Consider the following 27,748-nt stretch of genomic DNA (forward strand, 5'->3'; position numbering starts at 1 on the left):
AGTCATAATATTAAACTTAATAAACAGGTTTTTACATGAAGTTCCTGGTCTTACTTTTGCCATAGTTCTTATTACTCTTTTCTGCAATACAAATACCCTGTTTATATTGTATTGGCTACACCCACCCCCACAATACAATTCCATAAGATAGATGGGGATACACCAAGCCAAAATACGCTATTTTTATTGCTTCGATATCTAAATATTGAACTAATCTCCTTAGTAAATACAGACTAGATGTTATTTTACCACAAACATGATCTATTTGCTGATTCCACAAAAGTCTGTCATCTGTATATATCCCCAGAAATTTACATTCTAAACAGGTATTTTCCTGAATGTCCTTATTTACAACAGTATTTTTATTTGAGCCACTTGTCTTAATATAAATTAAATTAGTTTTGTTGATATTGACCCTCAGGTTTTCGTTTTCGTTTGGGCTTTTTCAACTAAATTCTGTACCACTGAATTTAGCTCATCATTACTACATGCCCAGCAAACCCCAGAGGTATCATCAGCATACATAGTAATACAATGACTGGTGTCTAATACTTTTGGGAAATCATTCACGTAGCAAATAAGCAAGAAGGGGCCCAAGATAGAGCCTTGTGGCACACCAAAATTTATATTTCTTATCTTTGATCTTCTTTTTTCGATTACCTCTCCATTATCATACACAACTTCTGTGCATTGTTGTCTATCTTTAAGGTAAGATTCTATTAAAAGCAACAGTTACCCACTGGCACCATTATAAGCAAGTTGACTTAAAAGAGCGCCATGATGGACTCTGTCAAACGCTTTGGAAAGATCTAAAAACAGTCCTGCCGTTTCGTAACCCTCATTTATTTTCTCCATCAGGCAGTGTACAAACTGTACTGCTTCAGATATGGTGCTCTGACCACTTCTAAAGCCATGTTGGAAATCTCCTATTGAGTTATTCATATTATAGTGCTCGATTAAGATTTCTAGCATTATTTTTTCAATTAATTTACCAAACACTGAGGTTAAGGCAACTGGTCTGTAGTTCTGTGGTTGTTTTCTTTCCCCTTTTTTATATAAAGGTTTAACTATAGCAAGTTTCAGTTTCTTCGGAAACACACCTTCTTCAAGTACACAATTTATTAGATGGACTAATGGTCTGGCTAACTCACCCTTGCATTTTTTTTTTTAGTAGAAAAGGAGAAAATTCATCCATCCAGCTGATCTTTTATTTTTTAGGCTGTCAGTTAGCTGTGTTATGTCCTTGATGGTTACTGTAGGTAGCTTACAAGAGTCCCGTTCCTTTTCCTTGTCATATTTCAACTGCCTCTCCTGTTTCATGCAAGTATCATTTTCAATAGCATCTATAAAGTAATCATTAAATATATTACTAACTATATAAGGATCAGAAAAATTATCATTATGTATACTTAACTTTATATTGTTAATTTTAGTTTTTGAATCAGTGTTCCTCATATCATTAACTAGTGCCCAGCACGACTTTGAGACACAGTCAGAATTTCTGATCTGTTTACTAATATGTTCTACTTTCCTTCTCCTTACTTCCTTGCGATACTCATATTTATATTTTTTATAATCCTCTTTATATGAATCAAGACTGGTTTCTCTGTGTAGCTTATACATATACTCCATTCCTTCTTTGAGTCTTTTCGTTTTTTCATCCAGTTTTACACGTTTGAATACTGGAGGTTTATTTTTATTTACATCGATCTTCTTTGCTGGGATAGTAATATCAGTATGTCTAGTTAAAATTTTTTACAAATACTTCCTATTTGCTGTCAACTCCCCTTTCCCTATAAACTGATTCCCAAGATTCTTGACCCAAAGTTTTCTTTAGCAAGGTGATTCAGAAAATAATCTTCTATTCTCATATTTTTTGTTTTGTTTGAGTTTATTAAGACAACCAATCACTAATAATTGTCCTAGATGATCAGATATGTGCCCGTTTACAGTCTGTGCCGACACAACATTTTCATAATTGGTCATTACATGATCTATGGAACTGCTGCTTGACTCAGTTATTCTAGTAGATCTTTAATATCATAGGATCGTATGTAGTCTTGTAAACCTTTGCATTCCTGGCTGCCGCTTAGTGTGTTTATATTAAAGTCTCCTAACATTATAATCTTTACTGTATTTCCACCCTTACTTAGCTTCCCCAATACACTATCCAGTGCTTCCAGGAAAACCTCGAGATTACCAGAAGGGGCACGATATATACCTACCACAATAAGTGGGACGGATGCAATCATCAACTTAATTATCACTGCTTCAAAATCTTTCTCAATACAATAATCATTAACCCATGATACTTTTTCTACAGAACTTATTAGGTTACATTTCCTTACATAAGTAGCAACACCCCCTCCTTTATGTTCTGTTCTACAGAAAAACGATGTAAGATTATACTCCTGTAACTTATAATATTGAATATTATGGTTAGCTTTTTGATGCTCCGTAACCGTGATTACATGTGGAGCTAAATCTGTAACTAAGGTCTCAAAAACATCGATTTTGTTACCCAGGCCCTCAACATTATAATGTAAAAATGATATGTTAGTACAATCATGAGAGGATATATCCTTGTCAAGGTTAATATTATCACACAAATTGATAGTTTCTAAATTAGGAACACTGAGGGACTTTGTTATCCTAAAAAATCAACAGTCTTGACATTGCAGTGAGGAATTATTTCCGTTTGCTTGCTCTGCAGGCATATATAATTATCACTTCCGTCTTTCGTGTGTATGACATCTGAGGTACAAGGTAGCTGATTTGAATTATTGCTCTGTTGATGTCAGTTGCTAGAGTATTCTTACCCAGACGATTAAGATGTAGTCCATGTGCAGTGAAGCTGCTTCTTTGATAACTGTTAAGGTCCAGCAGTCTCACATTTTTTAACTTGGAGCAGAAATGTTTTAATTTTTTATTTGTAGATCGGATTTCTCGGTTCACACACGACCAGTCAGGCAGATCAAATCTCGCCAGAATATTTGACACGATCACATTTGTATGGGACAACATCATTAACATAACAATCAACTTTTTAATAAATGAACTGGCTTCATTGCAATAAACGTCGTTTGAACCTGCTATAATAACAAAGACATCACTTTATGTAAAATCGGTGCAGTCATTGTTTACAGAGCTTGTTACATCAACAAACTTCGCCCCACGTTTAATAACAGATGAATTCGCACGTTTTCCATGGTCGAGTTAGACATACAATCTGAACTATTGCGTGCATGACTGTCTCCGTAAATTTTAACATTCGTTTTACACTGAAATTGAGCTTGTTTAACCTTAGGACTATTTTTTGTAGTTTTGGTGACACTACTTGCAGTTGCAGTTGCACTTTCACACGTGGTTTTCAATTCTTGTTGCTGTTTTGTTTGATGTATTTCACCCACATCGGACTGTTTTTCACGTATTAATCTAGCATTTTCTTCATTTAAACATAGTATTTCAGTTTTTAATGCCTGAATGTCATTTTGTAGTAATTTTATAATTTCATTTTTGGAGTCCAGTACACATACAAGATCGGCCGTTTCGTTACGTAAACAAGCGTGACACGTCCACGGAAAATCCTCACTGATGTATTTTAAGTTTATTTTCGTGTAACCAATAATAGTTGCACTTGACACACCAAATAACTTTCATCACTCGCTTTTCACATTCTTTACACGACGAACTGCTTATTTTTTGCCTTTTGGACGAGAGCACAGTGCCACTACACTTTTCTATCGGCGCCATCTTCTACGTGTGAAAGCATTAAAATCCCTGTAGTTAACTGCCAAAGTATGCGCAACAGGATGCCAAAGTTTGAAGCGCTCATGAAAAGCAGCTAAACGCACATAATACTAGGGATGGAAAGCTTGTTCAAACCTGAAATTGATAGCAGTGAGATTTTTGGGGAAAACTGAAACGTATATCGAAAGGATAGGCAAATGGGAAATGGAGGTGGTGTATTTGTCACAGTAGACAAGAAACTCAAATCATATGAGGTAGAAATTGAAGCTGCGTGTGAGAGCATTTGGGCAAGACTCAGTGTGAGAGATGGGCAAAAAATGTTAATTGGATCCTTCTTGTCGCCCATTGGACTCGTATCGTGACATAACCAAAACCTTTAGGAAAAACCTCTTTGAGGATGTCCACACCGATACTGGTATGAGTGACCATGATGCAGTTGTGGCAGCAGTGATTACCAAAGCCCAAAGGACAACCAAAACAAGTAGAAAGATATATGTTCAGTGAAGTAGATAAAGAATCAGTAGTGTCGTATATCGATGAGGAACTTGAAAGTTTCAGCACAGGGAAGGAGCATGTAGAGCAACTATGGCTCAAATTTGAAACATAGTTGATCATGCACTGGATGTTCCATAAAAACACGGGAGAACTGCCGGATATCAGTAACTTCCTGCCACGATATTTCGGCGCAGAGTCTTCTGGCCATCTTCAGGTGAATGCCGCTGTAGTAGTGCTGGCGAGTACGCGCTGAGCTCCGCTATTTAAAGCCGTACCGAGGTGACATTGCGCATGCGCTGCTCAGCGTGCGCGTTCGTAACGGCTCCGTGCGCTGCGCCTCGCACCCTCCACTGTGAAAACCTGGCGTATCGGTGTCAGGTCGATTTCCATCTTTATGCAGAACAATCAGTACGCCGGGAAAGCTTTAAACATCACATCATGCACTGGGTGGATTTATACCCAGGAGAACAGTTCATAATGGGCGTAATAGGTGTAAAACAAAGCATAGGCTATAGATAGAGTGATGTTGAATGAAACATGTTTGGCTGTCAAGAGAGTAATGTGTGATGCCTTCAGTGATTACTGTAGCAGAATATTGTAAAATGATATTTCACAAAACCCAAAGAAATTCTGGTTGGATGTAAACGCTGTGAGTGGCACCAAAGTTAGCATCCAGTTCACAGCGAATGAGAGAGAAACTGAATTTGATGGTAGCAAAGCAGAAGCTGAAATGCTGAACTCCATTTTCAAATGTTCATTTGCCAAGGAAAACCCAGGAGAATTGCCCCAGTTTAATCCTCCTACCACTAAAAAGATGAATGAAAAAAGTATTAATGTCAGTGGTGATGAGAGACTGCTGAAATTGTTAAAACTGCCATTGTTTGGGCAAGACTTGGTAAAGCTCCAGGGCCTGACTGAATCCCTATCAGATTCCATTCTCTATTTGCGACTAGGTTTCCCCCTCTTCTAACTTTAATCTATCGTAGACCCTGCAAACAAAAAATGGGGAAAAAGTGCAGGTCACCCATATAAAAGAAGGATAGTAGAAGTGATCCACAGAACTACCATTCAGTATCATTGACATCAATTTGTTGTAGAATCTTAGAAGATATTGTGAGCTCTGACATAGTAAGGTATCTTGAACAGAATGACCTCCTCCATGCCAGCCATTGTGGATTCCGAAAACATCCATAATGTGAAACCCATTTCACACTTTTCTCATATGACATACTGACAGCTTTGGATCAAGGCAGTCATGTAGACTCTGTATTTCTTGCTTTCCAAAAAGCATTTGACTCAGCACCACAACTGAGCTTATTGTCAAAAGTATGATCATATGGGACTTCAAGTGAAATTTGTGACTGGATTCAGGACTTTTTGCTAGGGAGTACACAGCATATTATCTTGGATGGAGTGTCATCATCATTTGTATATTAATGATCTTGCAAACAATATTGATAGTAATCCCAGACTTTTTGCAAATGATGCCATTATCTGTAGTGAAGTGCTGTCTGAAAGAAGCCATATAAATAATTCAGTCAGATCTTGGGACAATTTCTAAGTGGTGGAAGGATTGGCAACTTGCTTTAAATGTTCAGAAACGTAAAATTGTGCATTTCACAATACATAAAGATGTAGTAGCCTTTGACTATAATATCAATGAGTCACAGATGGAATTGGCCAACTCATAGAAATAACTGGGTGGAACACTTTGTAGAGATATTAAATGGAATGATCATGTAGGGTCAGTCAAGGACAAAGCAGATGGTAGACTCTGGTTTACTGGTAGAAAACTGGGACACTGCAATCAGTCTACTAAGGACACTGCTTAAAAATCACTCATGTGACCCACTCTGGAACTTGTAATAAGTAGAACAAATGGGGGATATTGAATGTGTACAGAGAAGGACAGTACAAATGGTCACAGGTTTGTTTTACCCTTGGGTGAGTGTCACAGAGATGCTGAAGAAACGGAAGTGGCAGACTCTTGAGGATAGGCGTAAACTAACCCGAGCAAGTCTACTAACAAAGTCTTAAATGATGACTCTAGAGATATATTACATCCCCGTACATATTGCTCACATAGGGATTGTGAAGACAAGATTACAATAATTACAGCATGTACAAGGCATTCAAACAGTCATTCTTCCTATGCTCCATAAATGAGTGGATCAGTAATGGAAAGAAACCCTAATAACTGGTACAATAGGATGTACCCTCTTCCATGCGCTTCATGGTGGTTTGCGAATTTAGATGTAGGTGTATTACTCCTAAAGTCTTAACAGCATTGCAGAGGCTCTCCAACTGTTTTGAAATAGCACCTCAGCATTGAACAGAATGGGGGATCCTGCCTGAAACCTAGCCATAGGTGCTTTAATCTGGAACCATACAGTTTGAGTTTACTAAATCACGTATGCCTGGTTTCAGGCAGGATTACCCATTTTGTTCGAAGTTGATGTGGTATTCCAATACAGTTGAAGAGCCCCTGCAATGCTGTTAGAGTTTAGAGGTAATACCGAGTGTGCTGAGGTGTGAATGGGTATTTGGTTCGAGGGGGAAGCATGTTAGGGTAGTCTGTGCAGTTGCGCAAACCCACTGTGCCAGGGCGGCATAGAGGTTAGTGCATCTGCCCATGTAGCAGGAGACCCTGGTCTGAACCCTGACCTTCGTACAAATTTCCATTCATCGCTTCAGTCTTCATATAATATCCTGAAAGGTAAAATCATTTGTTGATGAAATAATGGCAGACATATTTGTTGTTGCTTTGTAGATTTGGCACTTGAATGTAGGAGAAAAACCTCAATTATTCGAGTAAGTAAATACTAAATTTTAAAAAAAGAAAAGAAGTTAAACTGATTTTCAGTCTTAAAACAGTTTCATCGCAACTGTTTCCCCTGAAGTGGCCATAAATTTACATCTCGTGCTACATATAAATCAGCAGTTTTATTATCCTGTGTTCATTTGAATGGTCTCATCTTACACATGACTCAGCAATTTTGCTTTCCTCCATTTATTTGCATCTGTTTTTGGAATTGTGATTTTTTTTTCCTTAAAAGATGGAAAGACATGAAATGTCCTTTTTCAGGGGCATTCATGAAACAAGCACAATATATAAAAATTATGCCATTCCATTGTGCCAGAGTGCTTACAGCAACCAGTTAAGAATTATTCCACAATAAAAACAGTCTTGGTTGCAAAATTAGTTAATATCAGTGACGTGTTTCACCCTTTTGGCTCCTCACTAGATTGTGTAAAAGTGGGTGGATATGTGACCCATCCATAATGTTGTTGTTGTGGTCTTCAGTCCAGAGACTGGTTTGATGCAGCTCTCCATGCTACTCTATCCTGTGCAAGCTTCATCATCTCCCAGTACTTACTGCAACCTACATCCTTCTGAATCCGCTTAGTGTATTCATCTCTTGGTCTCCCTCTACGATTTTTACCCTCCACGCTGCCCTCCAATGCTAACTTTGTGATCCCTTGATGCCTCAGAACATGTCCTACCAACCGATCCCTTCTTCTAGTCAAGTTGTGCCACAAACTCCTCTTCTCCCCAATTCTATTCAATACCTCCTCATTAGTTATGTGATCTACCCATCTAATCTTCAGCATTCTTCTGCAGCACCACATTTCGAAAGCTTCTATTCTCTTCTTGTCCAAACTATTTATCATCCATGTTTCACTTCCATACATGGCTACACTCCACACAAATACTTTTAGAAATGACTTCCTGACACATAAATTTATACTCGATGTTAACAAATTTCTCTTCTTCAGAAACGCTTTCCTTGCCACTGCCAGTCTACATTTTATATCTTCTCTACTTCGACCATCATCAGTTATTTTGCTCCCCAAATAGCAAAACTCCTTTACTACTTTAAGTGTCTCATTTCCTAATCTTATTCCCTCAGCATCACCTGACTTAATTCGACTACATTCCATTATCCTCGTTTTGCTTTTGTTGGTGTTCATCTTATATCCTCCTATCAAGACACTGTCCACTCCATTCAACTGCTCTTCCAAGTCCTTTGCTGTCTCTGACAGAATTACAATGTCATCAGCGAACCTCAAAGTTTTTATTTGTTCTCCATGGATTTTAATTCCCACTCCAAATTTTTCTGTTGTTGTCTTTACTGCTTGTTCAATATACAGACTGAATAACATTGGGGAGAGGCTACAACCCTATCTCACTCCGTTCCCAACCACTGCTTCCCTTTCATGCCCCTCGACTCTTATAACTGCCATCTGGTTTATGTACAAATTGTAAATAGCCTTTCGCTCCCGGTATTTTACCCCTGCCACCTTTAGAATTTGAAAGAGAGTATTCCAGTCAACCATAATAAAGCCCTATAAAATGGATTCTTGTGTCCATTTTCCATTTTATGTGGCTTTATGATGGCTGGGTTACATATCCAACTACTGGTGTAGAATTTGATAATGCCCCAAAAGGGTGAAATGGGTGATTGATATTGACGAATTTCATAACCAAAACTGTTTTTATTCTGTAAGCACAACATTGCTATGACCTCTATTAACACATTGTAACTTGTTTCAGGAGGGGAGAGAGTATTTCATCAGTCAATGTAAGCTGAAACCAGAAAACGAGAGATATAGCCAAGTGAATCATGATTACCAAATGACGTTTGCAAATCAGACAATAGTTATACCTGTGACGTCTCCTGGTGAGACATTCACAGAATCGTTGTAATATATGAAAAATAAGAAACATTTGTATGTATTATTATTTCATTTCTGTATGAATGGGCTATTACAATATCAGTGACGTAAATAATTTATGTAAATGAAGTAATAAAATTTTACTTGTGTGATATCAAAGACTGCTGTGATGAAACCTGTTATGGATAATAATACAAAAATCAAATTTCATTTATAGTTTCATGCTCTCGTGTTAGTCATCACAATCAATAGTGTTCATATATTAAAAAATCCACTGCAGCTTTTACATTTAGCGAACATAGCATAGTCCAACTGCTGTTCGTATAATAACAGTAATTTTTAGTGCATTTCAGAGATGAAAGTAGCAAAGGACATGTTTAATTTCATAATTAGTTACAGTAATGATACTGTGTTCCATTTATAACGAGCCAGGTCAGGGTTATATAAAAAATAGTTAGCAAATTAAAGATTGTACGTGCGCAGCAGGAAATCTTTTAGTGTCGTGTGAATCCCCACGTAATAGATCGAGGTTCACAAAGTTAAAATATTTTCAACTGCAGAAGCTAATAGTGAGAATTGCATTTTATCTGTTGTGCTTGCAACAATAAGCAATCTACAGTTAATTAAAATATTATGCCATACAAACTGCATATAAAGCTAAAAGCGCGGTGGGGATTACGCAGCAAACCGTTTAATGAAGATGTCGTGAGCATCCCTCACATTACTTTTAACTTTATACCTCTAAACAAACTTGCTGACACCGATCTTGCAGCACTTGTCGGTAAGTAGATTTATGTTGAAGACATTCTTCATGAAATGGTTTGTGAACATTTGTGCTCTCAGTCAGAATACATCTCATTTCAAGCACTGAAGTTTGTAGTTAAAACCAGAATACGAACCCTAAAATGAATAAAGCCCCGAATGAAGAAACAGAGGCTTACCGTACTGTATCCGTCCGGTACAGAGTTTTCTTACGTAAATGATCTGGCAGTTTTTATACACATCATTAACTGAACACTTCACACGGTGTGATGTATATGTGTATGTTTGTTCTGTAATACATTACCAGATGTTGTGAAAAACACCTTAACACAGGGAGTGATGCAACCTTATTACCTTGTGAATTATATGTATGTTGCACACTTACATAATAAGTATGGAAATGAAAAATCATTGGCAGAATATAAATGTGGAGAGATTAAAGGTAACAACTCACTGTATAGTTGAGACTCTGAGTTGTCAGTAGGAACACAACCTAGACTGAGAATGTTGCTTAGCTTTGCAGTTAATTCATTTTCAGGGCTAAAAGAACAAGTACACATGCCATCATTGTCCCAGTCAGCTACACTATACTGGCAGGAGACGAAGGTGGAGAGAGATTAGAAGGCAGAGTAGCTAATGGTAGCTAGAAACAGTAAGTGTGCAGGTCAGGAATGTGGCACTCGTGAGCTCACCCTAGTACAGGCAGGGATAGCTGCAGGTGGCTCATAATGGTGTGGGAGAGTGGATTGGCAGAGGGAATAGAACAGAGGAAGAGGTGGAGTGCAAAATGGCACGGATGAGGAACGGAGGTGGGGTGTGGGACAGGGGCTAGCAGAGGTTGAGGCCAGGAGGCCTGCCTGACTGAAGGCACGTTGTAAGGACAGTTCCTGTCTTTACGGTGCAATTCAGAAAAAGCTTCTGTTGGGGGAGGATCGAGATAGAACAGGTTGTGAAGCAGCTGTTGAAGGAGGATCGAGATAGAACAGGTTGTGAAGCAGCTGTTGAAGTAGAGAATGTTGTGCTCAACACACCCCTCCAGCTTTACCCTTGGCCACAGTTTGATTGTCTTCAGCTTGTTAGCACTCAAGCCGATATAAAAGCCTGTGCAGAAGTTACTGCATAGTTGGTGTATGATATGCCTGCTTTCATTGATGCCTCTGTCTCTAATAGGGTAGCATCTACATATGGCATGGGAGGGGGGAGAGAGGATGGAATATATTGTGCTTCACAAGTGCACAGAATAGGTCTTGCTCCCGGATGTCACACAGGGTACCGTCGGTGTGGCGGGACGGTTCGTCGAAGCGGTGTGGCACTCGGCGAACCTCGTTTTGTATATTCGGTGGGCAGTGGAATACAGCTATGGAGGTGGCAGTTCCTGGGACGTGGTTCAGAGGAAATTAATTAACAAGTGTAATTGTAACTATTCTAACTTACTACGTCTCGAGTCCCTCTGATTTACTCTGGAAGTAAGGATACATCCTACATTATACAAAATTGATAAGGAATTATAAAATACGATAATTTGTTAATAACTAAAAATTGGTACTGTGTTACAAAAATACGTAAGTAACCACTTTGCCTCTGCATAGTTCTACTGGCTCTGGATATACTTCAGTAGATTGTTGTTGCTGCTCATAAACCAGGCTTTGGTATTTGAGGTACATAGCATATACTCTATAGACGTGTGGTGGCTAGTGGAGGCTACATTAGCTGAGAGCAGTGTTTTGAGCTGTACTTGTTTCGTAGTGTACTGAGTCTACTAAGAAATGTTGTCATAATACTACATATATGTGAGTATACTCTGCATATTATTCACAATGTAAGGCTTCACGCTTCCACATTCGGTTGTTTTTCTTAATGTATGTACAAACTTATACGTATAATACATTGTGCAATATTTTCAGTTTTAAGTCGTCATTCCCTGATTAGTTATGTAGCATAAATCCGTACCGTATAGATGACATGTTTTACAAATCCCTTATCTATATTTGGTCATTTTTAATGATTTGTTGGTGGATTTGATGACAGTTTTGCTACTGATTTACTGGTCATCTGTAATATATTCTGTTAGTTTTTGTAGCAGTTGGCTAAACACAAAACTGTTCAAACTGTACAGTTATTATACTCCTATTCAAATATGTTTGTGACTAGACACCTTGCAGTGGCAGGAGCAGCGTTGCCAATGTGCAGCCAGCCATGATAGACAGAGCTCTGCACGTCCATACAAAATGGCCAACACAGCTAGCCTGTTGTGCTCAAGAAGGGACTACTATTGGGGTGACAGCTGGTGTGTACCACTCGCCTCACTCAACTGTCAACACAAAGTAATTTTATTCTGATTATGATGCAGCTGAGAGATGAAAACTTGAAATAAGACATCATGCCTGACTCAGCAGATGTCAGAAGTTGGCTTAAAGGTAATTATTGTTACCCCTTTCTTTCCTTCCTTCCTTTGTTACTGTGTATATATATGTGTGTGTGTGGGAGGGGGGGGGGGGGAGAGATAATTAAATGTAGAAATAAGGGAAGAAAAACTTGTCTGAGCCACTGTTTTTGTATGTTTTCTTTCTTGTCCATTTCCTTTTCATCTCCTCTCTGTCTCTCATGTGATTTATCAGAATTTATCTGTTGTGCACCTGGATTGTAGTGGTGGACTGCAAACCCTTACATACTTGCACCTCAGTTACTCTAATACAACACACTTCACAAATGATTGTGCAGTTGAAACAGTGTCAAGTCATGAAATTTCATGAACTGAAATAATAATTGTATGGTTAATCCAGAAGAATCACTGACACTAGGCAACAGAAAAAATGTGTTTATAAATTAAATTATTTTCCACTCACAGCAGTTGGTGCCCCTACAGGTAATCAATTAGTGGGTGTATATATGGAGAGCTAATTAAACATACGGAATATATAACCGACACAGTTAAGGCTTATATACGAATTTGGCCTAGTGGATTCAGTGGAGCAACAATTTATTTAACTGTTGTGAAAATATAAAATCCTGTAGTGACTCGGTTTCAGTAAAGCCCAATCAATAGACCACAAAAAATATTTCTCACCACTATCTTACAATCCATGTGCGAGATATGGCTTCAGATATCTCCAGTGTTCCACTAAAAAATAATTCAAACTCCCAACTACTGCTCATAGCTGAAAACTCGCAAAAATATTCACACATCAGCTGATGGACAAATCCTGTCACCGAAACAGAAAACTATTCAAAATCTTGAGCTGCTGCCCTCAGACTGTCCCTTGTAAAATGTTAAAAGTATAAAACCTGTTCAGCCAATTTTTCACTAAAAACAGGCACTGGAACATAATGCAAACCAGTATAACTGCTAACTCCCTGACTGACCAGTAGCAACAAACCAAAGGCTCACTGATACTCAGCCTTGAATACCCTTCACACGAATGAAACCTGTGGTTAACATGCTGAGAGGAACACACCTTCCGTTTCTGATTATTCCCCAGCTTCACAAATTGTTCTAAGCTTACTCGTTCATTATCAGACAGTAAAACTAAGCACATGCTAGCTCCTCGCATACCCGCTCCTATTCTCCCTCCCTACTCCCCTCCACACACACACACACACACACACACACACAGAGAGAGAGAGAGAGATCACTTCAAATCATTAGTATATAATCAAACATTGTCTGCTTATTTTTTGAAAGTCTCTTCGGGTTTGCTGCCGGATCCTAAAATCAACTTGATTCGATATTTCAGCAATCCAACTGTTCGCCATCTTCAGGAAATGCTGCTTCTGCTAATGAGTCCCGCTGAGAACTGACGCCAGGTGTATTTTTTTTTATTTATTTATTTTTTTTTTTAAACACCTGAACAATCAGGAAGGCTGGCAGCAGCATGCTACGCCGCTCGTCAGCCATAGTGGTGACAATAACAGTACAAGAACGGACAATTAAAATTAAGAGAGTGATGGGCAAAAAATAGTGGTCACAGATACACAAAAAACACGGAGCCGTTCACACGCGACGATAACGACACTGAAAACATGTTGACACGGCGCACATAACACTGATGAATCCGACGGCACAAGTGAACGTAGAAGCGGGACGGCGGACACTAAAAACACAAAACGACGTCACACACACGAGACACAGATGGCGATGATCTCCGGCGCGCGAAAGTCCACGTAGCATGTGCGAGTCCGGGGACCTGCCAAGAGGGGAAGAAGGGTGAGGGCGGGTGGAGAGGGGAGAACATAGATGCCAATGGCTGAGGAGATGGGAGGAGGAGTAGGACAGGGGAGGGGAGGAGTGGGGAGGAGGGATGGAGGGTGCCCAAAAAACAGATACAGGAAGAGGGAGGGAGGATCAAAGTTGGTAGGAGGGGTAGATGGAGGGGAGGAGGACATCATCAGGGAGGGGGAGCTGGCAGAAGCCACCTTGGGAGAGGGTAAGGAGGGTGGAGAGATGGAGACTGGGTGGGAGACGCCAGGTTGCAAATCGACGTCCTATATAGGCCACCATTCAGTACACGGCGCATGTGCCGCCCATCACGGTTTCTTCCTTCCAAAACAGGGAGGTGGCGCCACCCTTAGTGAAACACTGCTGGCAACGATATATCGCAATCAAGGCTGCACCGAAGAACGTTCAGTTTTTATGCGAGATAATGCAGGATTCCATGTTTTGCTGAGAGGAAACCCATTGTCTCTGTTGATTAAATTATCAGCCAACCTAATTTCCTCTTAGCAAAACATGGAATCCTGAGTTATCTCGCATCAAAACTGAACGTTCTTCTGTGCGGCCTCGATTGCGATATATCGTTGCCAGCAGTGTTTCACTAAGTGCGGCGCCACCTCCCTGTTTTGGAAGGCAGAAACCGTGATGGACGGTGCATGCGCCGTGTACTGAACGGTGGCCTATATAGGACGTCGATTTGCAACCTGGTGTCAGTTCTCAGCGGGACTCATCAGCAGAAGCAGCATTTCTGGAAGATGGCGAACAGTTGGATTGCTGAAATATCGAATCAAGTTGATTTTAGGATCCGGCAGCAAACCCGAAGAGACTTTCAAGACTTATTACGCCGGGAAAGCCTACGTAATCATTGTCTGCTTATATTGAGGATCTTTCTGCACACTTTTCCATGTTGCTCTCAGAATTTGTGTGTGTTGTGTTATGTTTTAGTTGCACACATCTTAATGGCCAAGTGAATAATTACCTGATTAATTACGAGGACTTTTCAACGGAAAAGCCAGTAGTCACTGACAAAACACGCAGCTGTGTTCTGTTTGGCCAAAAGACTCCGAATTAATTGAGAACAATGAGTGGCTGGCATATCACAGTGAAGGTAACTACCTGCTACTCATAAGTCGAGCCATTTCCGTCTCACTGCTTCATGAATATGGCACGGAACCTCATAGTTGTGCTCCTTATTGACATTAATTCCTTCTGGGGCATACTTGTGACGAGTCATGCCATCGGAGTCAAAAAAGACGACTAACACGACTTTTACATTGCTGTGAACCTGCCTCAATTCTCTGGGGTCTAGTGAAGCAGGGGATACAACCCGTCGGCTTTGACCAATGACGTCAGAATTGGCCAGAGAGCATGTATTACAAAGATGAAAGAGCTGAGAAGAATGTTCAGAAACAAAGGAATGCAAAAGAGAAAAACTCTATTCACATATATAAGGGCCAGTAGTATTTTCATGTTAACGCTATCGCGTGTTTGTATCTTAGTATTTCTCCGCAAAATACAATGGAAGGAAATGAATGAAATATATTACTAGCAAAGAATACATCACGTTACATGTATGTCAGCTGTATTTCAAAACCCTTTCGAACTGTATTCCTCAAGTGCAGTACGGGATACAAGTTCAGCGTACGTCGATTTTTTAGTTTCAACTAGCATTTCTGTCCTGTTGTTCACTTGAACGATGTATCCTCCGCTTCAGTAAACCCTAAATGGAACATGGATACAAATTGTAGATGTGTTGTTTATTTCATCTCCGCTATTACTAACAGTCTTTTCTTACATACATATCAGTACTACTGATGACAGAAGGACCTACGTTTGTAATATATGTATACCAGACTTCCGTTGCCCTTTATATATGTACACTGGTAACGAAAAGGTGGAAATAGACGTATGCTACATTTGCAATTGAACTACACGGAGACAAGAAGACGACACATGTACAATTTGTATCCGTACTTCACTATGGGGTACAGTTTTCTTGTTGCCTTGGATGCTAATAGTATCCCATTCGTTACTTGAGCTATGTAGCTGTACGCAACATTTGTATTTTGCTCGCCAATTGACATACATAGTGTCAGTGTAACGCGAAGTGAAGGACGGGATACAAATGTTAGTTGTGTCGTCAGTGTAAAGGCGAAGTGAAGGACGGGATACAAATTTTAGTTGTGTCGGGGGTTTCGCCTCTAATACAGGGAGTACACATTCGAAAATGTAGTACTGATACTAGTGCTGGGAAAAGAAAGAAGATAGACAGCTGAGAAATTTCTATTACATACTTCACAACACGAAAATACACATATTGATGGAATAAACCAGTGAGGTATATCAAAATAGTGAAATACAGTGAAAGAAGCAAATGGAAAAGTGAACTTACCACACGGAAATATCAAGAAATAACCGAAGCTCGCCTAGACAGACAGTAATGAAAATTATATACCCACATACAGACAAATCCATTCCTATAAACGAAAATAAGACACTAAAAATTGTTCTACAATAACAAACTAATACTCCACATTATCTCAATATCATTATGAATAATTATTTTAATGTACAATGATAGTGCTTATCCGGAACACAGAACTGTTTTATTATCTATGCATCGAAGTGAAGACATTACTATCTATGACTAATGTATGACGTCATTGGTCAAAGCCGACTGGTTGTATCCCCTGCTTAACTAGACCCCTTCTGTGTCCCAGGGATGACGGGTGCTTCCAATGCGATGACTGGAACTTTGTGTCTGAGTCATAACCATAAACCCAGACTCACCACCAGTGATCACTGTGTTAAGAAAATTGGGATAAACTGTTCACAGTAGCCATGATATCCTGTGCTATCTCTGTGGGAAGGAAGTTGCTTCTGCTCAGTTGTTAGCAACTTTGGCACAAATTTTGCTGAGATCCTCCTGAGGTCAAAATGTTATGTTAAAATGGAATGAATTGATCCAGTATTAAGTTTAACCTTGCCTGACAGTTCTCTGATCATAATTTGTCTATTCTGCATCACCAGGGTCCTTATTTGATCAATAATTAACCTCGTTTGCAGATGTTCAGGGCCCACATGAATATTCTTCACCCTTCAATGATGAACGGCCATCTTTGAGCAGTTGTATCACCACTCCTTTATCTACATCTACACCCACACTCCGCAAGCCACCTGACGGTGTGTGGCGGAGGGTACCCTGAGTACCTCTTATCGGTTCTCCCTTCTACTCCAGTCTCGTATTGTTCGTGGAAAGAAGGATTGTTGGTATGCTTCTGTGTGAGCTCTAATCTCTCTGATTTTATCCTCATGGTCTCTTCGCGAGATATACGTAGGAGGGAGCAATATACTGCTTGACCCTTCGGTGAAGGTATGTTCTCGAAACTTCAACAAAAGCCCGTACCGAGCTACTGAGCGTGTCTCCTGCAGAGTCTTCCACTGGAGTTTATCTATCATCTCCGTAACGCTTTCGCGATTACTAAATGATCCTGTAACGAAGCGCGCTGCTCTCCGTTGGATCTTCTCTATCTCTTCTATCAACCCTATCTGGTACGGATCCCACACTGCTGAGCAGTATTCAAGCAGTGGGCAAACAAGTGTACTGTAACCTGCTTCCTTTGTTTTCGGATTGCTTTTCCTAAGGATTCTTCCAATGAATCTCAGTCTGGCATCTGCTTTACCCGTCGGTAAAACAGATGCAACTTTATATGATCATTCCATTTTAAATCGCTCCTAATGCGTACTCCCAGATAATTTATGGAATTAACTGCTTCCAGTTGCTGACCTGCTATTTTGTAGCTAAATGATAAGGGATCTATCTTTCTATGTATTTGCAGCACATTACACTTGTCTACATTGAGATTCAATTGCCATTCCTTGCACCATGCGTCAATTCGCTGCAGATCCTCCTGCATTTCAGTACAATTTTCCATTGTTACAACCTCTCGATACACCACAGCATCATCTGCAAAAAGCCTCAGTGAACTTCCAATGTCATCCACCACGTCATTTATGTATATTGTGAATAGCAACGGTCCTATGACACTCCCCTGCGGCACACCTGAAATCACTCTTACTTCGGAAGACTTCTCTCCATTGAGAATGACATGCTGCATTCTGTTATCTAGGAACTCCTCAATCCAATCACACAATTGGTCTGATAGTCCATATGCTCTTACTTTGTTCATTAAACGACTGTGGGGAACTGTATCGAATGCCTTGCGGAAGTCAAGAAACACGGCATCTACCTGTGAACCCGTGTCTATGGCCCTCTGAGTCTCGTGGACGAATAGCGCGAGCTGGGTTTCACATGACCGTCTTTTTCGAAACCCATGCTGATTCCTACAGAGTCAATTTCTAGTCTCCAGAAAAGTCATTATACTCTAAAATAATAAGTGTTCCAAAATTATCTGTGTGATACCTGTTGCTTCGTCCCCAACCACTTGTTGAATCTTGCAAATTGTCAACTTGAAAATCAGCAAGCTTAAAACAAAATTTTGTGCAATGACGTTGTTCCACTTTCTCTGTAATTTTGCTCACCCACAACAAAAAATCTGACAACTTTCACTTCAACGTGGTCTCCTGTCAGTGGCTAGCCAGTAACTGGTTGTTTCTGCAGTCATGCAAAACAAATCAGACATGCACACTTGTAAGTAGGCTGTTAGGCTTTTATGTTGGTAATGTCACGTAGTGCTCTGAACGAAAATCTCTGACGGTGCAGTGTGCAGTCTGTGGCTGGTTGGACTCATTGTTGGAATATTTTCTATTGTAGTGTTGGGCAGTTGGATGTGAGCAGCACATAGCATTGCACAGTTGGAGGTGAGCCAGCAGTCATGGATGTGGAGAGAAAGATGCCAGAGTTTTGAGAGGTTACTATAAGTGAACGATCTGGACGTGTGTCCGCCAGAAAAAGAAATTTGTAAAGATGGATGTCATGAATTGATAGATAGATTTATGATGACTTTTGTGCATTATTAAGGTAATTACATTGTTTGTTCTCTATCAAAATCTTTCATTTGCTAACTATGCCTATCAGTAATTAGTGCCTTCCGTAGTTAGAATCTTTTATTTAGCTGGTAGTATTGGCACTCGCTGTATTGCAGTAGTTCGAGTAATGAAGATTTTTGTGAGGTAAGTGATTCATGAAAGATATAGGTTATTGTTACTCAGGGCCATTCTTTTGTAGGGTGTGGCACTAAAATATTGTGTGTCAATTTAGTGATGATCAGAATAAGTAAGAGAAAACTGTTTGAGTACATTGAGTTTTGTTCAGCTGTTTCAAAATCAAATAACAGCACAGTCATTCTTAATTTTTCTAACGGTACTTTTCATACACTGTGTGTGCCAACATACATAGAGCACATGTGTCCCGATACCATTATTGGTTTCAACAATAAAAATTAAGGTCGGATAATTTTTGAACAGCCCTCATACTCAATACACATTAAATCTTCACATATGGTACATTGAGTAGAAGCAATTTGTCAGGGTTACACAATGCTGCATTCACATTACATGCATCTCTGGAGGATTCAGTGCTCTGGAGCATTTGCATCATAATCAGATGCAATTAAAATAAGCTCAGATATGATTGCCCTTGATCTTGATAAAAGATTTGGCAGTGACAACACTACTTCAGCCATTGTCTCATACTGCATCTCCAGTCAACATTATATGCACCTGTGTACTATTAATTTCTATGGGTATCTTGCATAAGTACCAATTTTTGCAGACTTTCCTAATTTTCATAGCGGTAGTTTCATTTTGTTGTATCTGTAATTCCTGTAGGGTTATTCTAGCTCAGGGAACTAGATTTCGGCAACATCAGCTTGGGTCACATTCATAACTTGATATGTAGTCCACAAGTTTGGCTAGGAAATTATTAGTCTGCCCAGTATTTCTGCTTGCCAAGATGACTTGTGCACAACTGCCAGCAATAAGAGGCAGCTGACGGTTGACGCATTCTCATGTTTACAGCAGTTGGCTGCTGACAGCTTTACAGGCTCTTTAGAGCCAAACTTCTCCTTAAATTCTTTGTTTTGTGTGCTACTTAAAGAGAAATTACTTTGATTATTCTACACAATACAGACTACTTCAAATTTTGTGTCACGAACACCATTAAGAGCTATTTTTGTACTCCCAATGTTATAAATGTGCTCTCTCCCAAAATAGTTGGATATCTTTACAGGTGAACTATTTCTTTAGATTATTTCTAATGTGCGATGGAAAAATTTGTTAGAGATAAGAAGATTGCATTTCATGCAGAGTAACACTAATCACACTTTTATGGAATAAGAAAATTTCCATTTCGTTGGACACTGCAGTTCCACTGAACTTTTTCAAAAACTTTTCTTTGATAAATACGGTATAACATCACTTTTACATTCCTAGAAGAAATATTTTTCTGCTGTTTCCAAGATATTTTAATCCCATCAAATTTCCCTTGTTCACAGTGTTAAATTACACCCACTATTATAATTTTCTAACAATCAACATTTAAAAAATGATGTTGACGATGATTTCATATAAAATGATGCTGGATTGATGTTGGGCTTCAAGTAATGATTCCAAATGATATGACCTGTGTTTCCTGCTCTCCAAATGTGCATCAGTATTATTCATTACAGACAGAATAATTAGTGGTGCTATTGCTGTTTCCCCTGTCACTGATAACGTAGCGGTATCCATTAACTGTTAACTCCAAGAAGACTCTCGGCATGGTGAGTGACAGGAATAAGTTTCAATAGAATTCGGAAGATGTTTTGTAAGTGCCTATTGAGTCACTTTTTTCCAGTCCCTACCAATTTTAGCTTTCAGTACTGTGTGCTAGTACTCTGACATCATTGTAACCATATTATTTCCATATTAATTTCACCTTGTGATTATGATCATATACAGTGTGGATATGTAATTCCCAGTATTTGTAGCTAATAATGTAGTTTTATTTACAGTATGTAGAGGCACAAAGCAGCATAATCTGTTAATGAAAAATAGGTAGGTTGGCTTCACTGAGAAAGCTTTCAAATCTGACCAGTCAGTTTTCGATTGACACAGCTACTCCCATCAGACACTGTGTAGGGCATTTTGATAGTGTGTTGTGTTGTGTTAGTGTTTAAGTGAAGTATATCTGTGTCACCATTTCAGGGTGGAGAATGTAGAGGGGGGGGGGGGCTGTTTCTATCGAAAAAAGTAAAATTTGTCAAGGAAGATGAGGTTCATCTCATAACGCGTGTGGCATTTGCATAGAGTTTTGGGATACCTTTGTCCATATTGAATATCATCTTCAGAAACAACAACTCAATTTTGAAAAGTATAAATAAGTGTTCCAGTTGTGACAAGGAAGAAATGTCCCAGTTACTCAAAATATGCGGAGTTAGAAACGGTGGTTCCAACATCCCACTGAATGGTGTGGTAGTGCTCAATACTCAGAATCAATGATACCTCAGCATCTAACAAGTGGAACAACAGATTTAAGGGGCTCCGGAAAGGCTCAAAATCATGAAAAGTTCAATTTTTACTTTTTTGCGTTTTCTGAATCTGCAGACTATTACCTTTTAATAGATATATAATTTATTCAATTCCGAAGACTACAACTATTTTTAAATTTTTTTTGAAATGTGTTCTACATGGGCGTGACCCACTGTGGCGCTGTTAAACTGCTGTCAAATGGTGTTATTATTAACGTCCGTGTTCATCAGGTACATTTTAGTGAGATAAAGTATGTGTTGTGGCTAACCTGTGATGGTTCAATATATATCGCTGGTGTGATTGTCAATTGTTTCATGTTTATTTACTCTGTCGTTATCTCGAAAATATTCATAATTAATTCTGTTTCTTGAGTCTCTGTTTTGTTGAAGTATAATAATGAGTAAAAGTAAAGTTATTAGAAATCCTCTAAAGGCTTTTAAGAAAAGGAGAAATGTTGGAAAGCCAAAGGTATGTGTTATTACTGTAAACAATAAAGACGATGAAAATCCCCAACATAGCTTGTGTCCCAAAGAAGAAGACAGTTGGTGTAAATATAACAAAGGATTGCTAACTGGTGAAGTGTACACTCATATGCATAGTCTGCCTCATGCAATAATGGAGGTGATAAAACCTATTTTCAGAGACTTAGCAGCACCTGAACTGTTGAAAAAGTGTATTCACGGAAAAACTCAAAACCCCAATGAAAGTGTAAATAGTGTTATATGGTCGAGAATCCCCAAGACTGTATTTGTTGGAATAGAAACACTTCACTTTGGTGTCTATGATGCTGTTGCGACTTTCAATGATGGCAACATTGTAAGGTGCAAGGTATTTAGAAATATGGGAATGAAGATAGGTTCTAACATGGTACGAGCGATGCTTGCTTTAGACAAGGAACACCTTCGGGCTGCAGACAGGGCTGTAAAGAGTCTAGAAATACAAGCAAGAGTAAACAGGAGGAGGAACAAGAGGAAGCTGGAGGAGGAGTTTGCAGAGGATGAAGATAATCCAACCTATGGACCTGGAATGCACTAAAAAGTTAATCCAATCTTTGTCGCTCGATTCCCAAAACTTTTATTTTCTCATACTAATTACATGTTTTCTAAGGATCTTCCAAACATATTTGTTTCAAACTTTCAGTAAATGTTACACAGTACCTTCTGCATAATTTAACACAGCCTTTTTCCAAAAAAACTGTATATTTTTGATTATATAAATAAAAAATTGCAAAAAAATGTTGTGAATTTTCATTACAATTGAAAAAAAAATCATCTTTAATAACTGAACTAAAATTTTGTAAAATCCCTGTGTTAAGTTGTAGCCCATATTCCAATAAATAATCTGTAAAAAGTTCAACTTCCTACCTCAAATACTTTGTGAGGAAAGATGTAATTTATAAGCGTTATTTTAACATTGCAAGTATATGGCGTTCCGGAGCCCCTTAAGAAGGTGTACAATGTGCCATACAAAGTTGTATGTGGGCAAGGAAATAATGTGCACATAAAAACAGTTGGTGAATGGTAAAGTGATAAGTTGAAAGAAGGTGCACAATGTTATGAATTAATAGACATCTTCAACATAGATGACGTAAGTCTATTCTTTGACATTCTTGTGAATAAAACATGAGCCATTAAGGGCAAAAATGGCCACGAAGAGAAATATAGTAAAGTTCACACTGCAGAATGTTATGCATTAGTGCTGATGACTTTGAAAAGATGATGTTTCTCACTAGCAGATCAGAGAAATCACATTGTTTAAAAATTGTGAAAACATTGGCCATAACAGTGTCAATTGTAAAGTATACATGAAATCATAACAATTTGAAAACCATTCTGTAGCCGTGATAAAAAATGGAGGTGGTAGCAGAAAAATTCTCCTGTTTGTAGACTGGTGTCCTGCACACCCTAAAAATATAAAGTTATGAAATGTGCAGTTAGTCCTTTGCACTGAACTACAAAGGCAAGTTACAGCCCATGAATTTGAGGATTATCCATGATTTTAAAAAGAAGTTATAAGATGCCCATGTTGCAGAAGACATTAACTTTGATAGAAGCTGAAAAGAGCAGTGACTCCTTTAACATATTGATTCTGGATGCTCTGAATTATGTAACAAAGACATGGAGGTCGAGTCCTTCATCTCAGATTGCTTCTGAAAAACTGGATTTTTCAAAACATATGATGAAAATGGATCTGAATTGTCAAATATGGCTAGTGATGCTGGCTGAAAATCTCCTCAGGTCATTGTGGGAAAAGCTGCACTTGGATTTCCATTGCATGATTTCCTGCATGTCAATGACAATGTTGTCACCACTGAAATTGTGTCAGTGGCAGATGTGGTCAGTTCTCATATGCAAGAAAAAGGTGGCATGGCAGGCAGTGGTTGTAGTGCAGATGATAACAGAGTGCCTTCTATTGCAGATGCAAATTTGGCAGTGAAGGCAATCACCAAAAGGGGTTATAACAGACTAAATTTCTGGATTTTTTGGTGAAAAAACTACAAATTTGCTCATATGTCAAATTTGTGCAAGGCAAGTGGTTCCAAATTAAGCATCAGTAAATTTAAAATGGATTATTGATGTTTTATTAATTATATACTTAAAAATTAATTTCCCACCCTTCTTGTTTTCCCATTACTCATTGTTTTCAAGGTCCATTGAAAAGCATGGATGATGGTTTTCAGTGTAGAATAACTTTTCTGATATTTCCATATTTTCAGCTTGTTTTTGCAGGTGCAAATGACAAATGTACCCTTTCAGAAGACAGAGAGAAAAAAAGGAGAAAATATAGTCCCAAGTTTGTTTTGAAGGAATAGACAGTATGTATTTCAGGGTGTATATGCCCTGGGAAACCCAGGAGAAATCAAGGAATTTTTTCATTTGGGAAAAATGCAAGAATTTTTTTAGAATTCTGGGAATTTTTTGTTGTTTTGGTTAACTTTTTGTAATTTTTACTGGTAAGAAATGATTGTTGTTGTTGTGGTCTTCAGTCCTGAGACTGGTTTGATGCAGCTCTCCATGCTACCCTGTCCTGTGCAAGCTTCTTCTTCTCCCAGTACTTACTGCAACCTACATCCTTCTGAATCTGCTTAGTGTATTCATCTCTTGGTCTCCCTCTACGATTTTTACCCTCCACGCTGCCCTCCAGTGCTAAATTTATGATCCCTTGATGCCTCAGAACATGTCCTACCAACCGATCCCTTCTTCTAGTCAAGTTGTGCCACAAACTCCTCTTCTCCCCAATTCTATTCAATACCTCCTCATTAGTTATGTGACCTACCCATCTAATCTTCAGCATTCTTCTCTAGCACCACATTTCGAAAGCTTCTATTCTCTTCTTGTCCAAACCATGTTTCCCTTCCATACATGGCTACACTCCATACAAATACTTTCAGAAACGACTTCCTGACACTTACATCTATACTCGATGTTAACAAATTTCTCTTATTCAGAAATGCTTTCCTTGCCATTGCCAGTCTACATTTTATATCTTCTCTACTCGACCATCATCAGTTATTTTGCTCCCCAAATAGCAAAACTCATTTACTACTTTAAGTGTCTCATTTCCTAATCTAATTCCCTCAGCATCACCCGACTTAATTCAATTACATTCCATTATCCTCGTTTTGCTTTTGTTGATGTTTATCTTATATCCTCCTTTCAAGACACTGTCCAATATACAGATTGAATAACATCGGGGAGAGGCTACAAACTTGTTCCACTCCATTCCCAACCACTGCTTCCCTTTCATGCCCCTCGACTCTTAGAACTGCCATCTGGTTTCTGTACAAATTGTAAATAGTGTTTCGCTCCCTGTATTTTACCCCTGCCACCTTCAGAATTTGAAAGAGAGTATTCCAGTCAACATTGTCAAAAAGCTTTCTCTTAGTCTACAAATGCTAGAAACATAGGTTTGCCTTTCCTTAATCTTTTTTTTATGATACGTCATAAGGTCAGTATTGCCTCACATGTTCCAATATTTCTACGGAATCCAAACTGATCTTCCCCGAGGTTGGCTTCTACCAGTTTTTCCATTCATCTGTAAATAAGTCATGTTAGTATTTTGCAGCTGTGACTTATTAAACTGGTAGTTCGGTAATTTTCATATCTGTCAACACCTGCTTTCCTTGAGATTGGAATTATTATATTCTTTTTGAAGTCTGAGGGTGTTTTGCCTGTCTCATACATCTTGATCACCAAATGGTAGAGTTTTGTCAGGACTGTCTCTCCCAAGGCCGTCAGTAGTTCTAATGGAATGTTGTCTACTCCCAGGGCCTTCTTTTGACCCAGGTATTTCAGTGCACTGTGAAACTCTTCAAGCAGTATCTTATCTCCCATTTCATCTTCATCTACATCCACTTCCATTTCCATAATATTGTCCTCAAGTACATCACCCTTGTATAGACCCTCTATATACTCCTTCCATCTTTCTGCTTTCCCTTCTTTGCTTAGAACTGGGTTTCCATCCAAGGTCTTGATATTCATACAAGTGGTTCTCTTTCCTCCAAAGGTCTCTTTAATTTTCCTGTAGGCAGTATCTATCTTACCCCTGGTGAGATAAGCCTCTTCATCCTTACATTTGTCCTCTAGCAATCGCTGCTTAGCCATTTTGCACTTCATGTCGATCTCATTTTTGAGACGTTTGTATTCCTTTTTGCCTGCTTCATTTACTGCATTTTTATATTTTTTCCTTTCATCAATTAAATTCAATATTTCTTCTGTTACCCAAGGATTTCTACTAGCCCTCGTCTTTTTACCTACTTGATCCTCTGCTGCCTTCACTACTTCATCATGCAGAGCTACACATTCCTCTTCTACTGTATTTCTTTCCCCCATTCATGTCAATTGTTCCCTTATGCTCTAGCTGGAACTTTGTACAACCACTGGTTCTTTCAGTTTATCCATGTCCCATCTCCTTAAATTCCCACCTTTTTGCAGTTTCTTCAGTTTTAATCTACAGTTCGTAACTAATAAATAGTGGTCAGAGTCCACATCTGCCCCTGGAAATGTCTTACGATTAAAAACCTGGTTCCTAAATCTCTGTCTTACCATTATATAATCTATCTGATACCTTCCAGTATCTCCAGGATTCTTCCATGTATACAACCTTCTTTCATGATTCTTGAACCAAGTGTAAGCTATGATTAAGTTATGCTCTGTGCAAAACTCTACCAGGCGGCTTCCTCTTTCATTTCTTAGCCCCAATCCATATTCACCTACTATGTTTCCTTCTCTCCCTTTTCCTACTCTCAAGATACAGCCACCCATGCGTATTAAATTTTCGTCTTCCCTTCACTACCTGAATAATTTCTTTTATCTCGTCATACATTTCATCAATTTCTTCATCATCTGCAGAGCTAGTTGGCATATAAACTTGTACTACTGTAGTAGGCGTGGGCTTTGTGTCTATCTTGGCCACAATAATGCGTTCACTATGCTGTTTGTAGTAGCTTACCCGCACTCCTATTTGTTTATTCATTATTAAACCTACTTCTGCATTACCCTTATTTGATTTTGTATTTATACCCTGTATTCACCTGACCAAAAGTCTTGTTCCTCCTGCCACCGAACTTCACGAATTCCCACTATATCTAATTTTAACCTATCCATTTCCCTTTTTAAATTTTCTAACCTACCTGCCTGATTAAGGGATCCGACATTCCACACTGCGATCTGTAGAATGCCAGTTTTCTTTCTCGTAATAACAATGTCGTCTTGAGTAGTCCCCACCCGGAGATTCGAATAGGGGACTATTTTACATCCAGAATATTTTACGCAAGAGGACACCATCATCATTTAACCATACAGGAAAGCTGCATGCCCTCGCGAGAAATTACGGCTGTAGTTTCCCCTTGCTTTCATCCTTTTGCAGTACCAGCACAGCAAGGCCATTTTAGTTAGTGTTACAAGGCCAGATCTGTCAATCATCCAGACTGTTGCCCCTGCAACTACTGAAAAGGCTGCTGCCCCTCTTCAGGAACCACACGTTTGTCTGGCCTCTCAACAGATACCCCTCCGTTGTGGTTGCACCCACGGTACGGCCATCTGTATCGCTGAGGCACGCAATCCTCCCCACCAACGGCAAGGTCCATGGTTCATGGATACTACTGCAGAATTAAACTGCAGCCATAAAACAAAAACAAAAGAATAACACTGAAATAAAACTTCAGTTGCAAAGAAAATCCATCGTTTACAACAACAAAACAGAGTGCACACACAAGCATCTAACGACAGCAAAATATGTGGAAGACTGTGTAATACTTTGATGAGCATGACGTCACAGCTGTTTACATTTCTGATAGGTGGTGAGAAAATACTGTGAATGGTGGTTTCAGAAGCGTCACTTTCAAAGTAAATTTCCTTTTACGAAAGATGATTTTTGTTACGT

General features: G+C 39.0%; 1 protein-coding gene across 1 annotated transcript in view; it reads left to right on the forward strand.

The window, feature by feature from the left end:
• The window catches only part of LOC126210582 (replication protein A 70 kDa DNA-binding subunit-like), a 339,516-nt gene that overhangs the window by 272,387 nt on the left and 39,381 nt on the right, over window positions 1–27,748 (forward strand). The gene's annotated exons all lie outside the window — the stretch shown is intronic.

Source organism: Schistocerca nitens, chromosome 10 (assembly GCF_023898315.1).
Source record: "Schistocerca nitens isolate TAMUIC-IGC-003100 chromosome 10, iqSchNite1.1, whole genome shotgun sequence".
NCBI lineage: Eukaryota > Metazoa > Arthropoda > Insecta > Orthoptera > Acrididae > Schistocerca > Schistocerca nitens.